This window comes from Neophocaena asiaeorientalis, unplaced genomic scaffold (assembly GCF_003031525.2).
Source record: "Neophocaena asiaeorientalis asiaeorientalis breed wild unplaced genomic scaffold, Neophocaena_asiaeorientalis_V1.1 scaffold547, whole genome shotgun sequence".
NCBI lineage: Eukaryota > Metazoa > Chordata > Mammalia > Artiodactyla > Phocoenidae > Neophocaena > Neophocaena asiaeorientalis.
In genome coordinates this window covers 1-2,252 of record NW_020185330.1, presented here as the reverse complement: position 1 = coordinate 2,252, position 2,252 = coordinate 1, and positions in this window count along the sequence as shown.

Sequence of the window (2,252 nt, the reverse complement as noted above, 5' to 3'; positions counted from 1 at the left end):
TCCCGGGAGGTGGGTGTGTATAGTGACCTGTGCTCGCACACAGGCTTCTTGGTGGCGGCAGCAGCAGCCTTAGCATCTCATGCCCGTCTCTGGGATCCGCGCTGTTAGCCGCAGCGCCCGGCTGTGGAGCGCCTTTAAGCAGCGCTCTTAATCCCCTCTCCTGACGCACCAGGAAACAAAGAGGGAAGAAAAAGTCTCTTGCCTCTTTGGCAGGTCCAGACTTTTCCCCGGACTCCCTCCCGGCTAGCCGTGGTGCTGTAACCCCCTGCAGGCTGTGTTCACGCTGCCAACCCCAGTCCTCTCCCTGCGCTCTGACCGAAGCCCGAGCCTCAGCTCCCAGCCCCACCTGACCCGGCGGGCGAGCAGACAAGCCTCTCGGTCTGATGAGTGCCGGTCGGCCCTTATCCTCTGTGCGGGAATCGCTCCGCTTTGCCCTCCACACCCCTGTTGCTGCACTCTCCTCCGCGGCTCCCAAGCTTCCCCCTGCGCCACCCGCAGTCTCCGCCCGCGAAGGGGCTTCCTTTCCTCCTTCACAGCTCCCTCCCACTGGTGCAGGTCCTGTCCCTATCCTTTTGTCTCTCTTTATTCTTTTTTCTTTTTCCCTACCCAGGTACGTGTGGACTTCCTTGCTTTTTGGGATGTCTGAGGTCTTCTGCCAGCGTTCAGTAGGTGTTCTGTAGGAGTTGTTCCACGTGTAGATGTATTTCTGGTGTATCTGTGGTGAGGAAGGTGATCTCCGCGTCTTACTCTTCCACCATCTTCCCTACGATCTCCTCTCCATACTATTTTCCATAGTGGTTGCACCAGTTTACATTCCACCAACAGTGCAGGAGGGTTCCCTTTTGTCTACACCCTCTCCAGCATTTACTGTTTGTAGATTTTTTGATGATGGCCATTCTGAACAGTGTGAGGTGATGCCTCACTGTAGTTTTGATTTGCATTTCTCTAATAATTAGTGATGTTGAGTATCTTTTCATGTGCCTCTTAGCCATCTGTATGTCTTCTTTGGAAAAATGTCTATTTAGGTCTTCTGCCCATTTTTTGATTGGGTTTTTTGTGTTTTCAATATTGAGTTATATGAGCTGTTTGTATATTTTGGATATTAACCCCTTGTCAGTCACATCATTTGTAAGTATCTCTCATAGGTTGTCTTTTCATTTTGTTTCTGGTTTCCTCTGCTGTGCAAAAGTAATTGTGAATAGGTCCCATTTGTCTATTTTTGCTTTTATTTCTTCTGATCAAAGAAAAGTAAGAGAGACTGATCTAAGAAAATATTGCTGTGATTATGTCAGGGAATGTTTTGCCCATGTTCTCTTCTAGGAGTTTTATGATGTCATGTCTTATATTTAGGTCTTTAAACCATTTTGAGTTTATTTTTGTATATGGTGTGAGGGAGTGTTCTAATTCCATTGAGCTACATGTAGTTGTCTCGCTTCCCCAAAACCACTTACTGAAAAAACTATCTTTTCTCCATTGTATATTCTTGCCTCCTTTGCCATAGATTAATTGATGGTAGGTACGTGTGTTTATTTCTGGGTTCTCTATTCTTTTTTTTTTTTTTTTTTTTGGTACATGGACCTCTCACTGTTGTGGCCTCTCCCGTTGTGGAGCACAGGCTCCGGACATGCAGGCTCAGCGGCCCTGGCTCACGGGCCCAGCCGCTCCACGGCATGTGGGATCCTCCCGGACCGGGGCACGAACCCGTGTTCCCTGCATCAGCAGGCGGACTCTCAACCACTGCGCCACCAGGGAAGCCCTGGGTTCTCTATTCTGTCCCACTAATCTATATGTCTGTTTTTGTGCCAATACCACACTGTTTTGATTACTGTAACTTTGTACTATAGTCTGAAGTCTGGAAGGGTTATGCCTCCAGCTTTGTTTTTTTCCTCACTTTGCCTTTTGGTTTTGCATTAAAAAGCATTACTCTGAGGAGCAATCCAAAGTCCTTACCATATTGCCAAGAGGTTTAATGATGAAAAAGTTTTAAGAACACCTGACTTAAAGCTAAAATAAATAATGCTTGTTAATGATCAGAGAGGAGGAGTGAGGGGGAAGGAGGAAAACAAGGAGACTCCAAGAATACCTGGCTTGGGCTTCCCTGGTGGCGCAGTGGTTGAGAGTCCACCTGCCGATGCAGGGGACACGATTTTGTGCCCTGGTCCGGGAAGGTCCCATGTGCCATGGAGCAACAGGGCCTGTGAGCTATGGTCACTAAGCCTGTGCATCCAGAGCCTGTGCTCTGCAACGGGAGA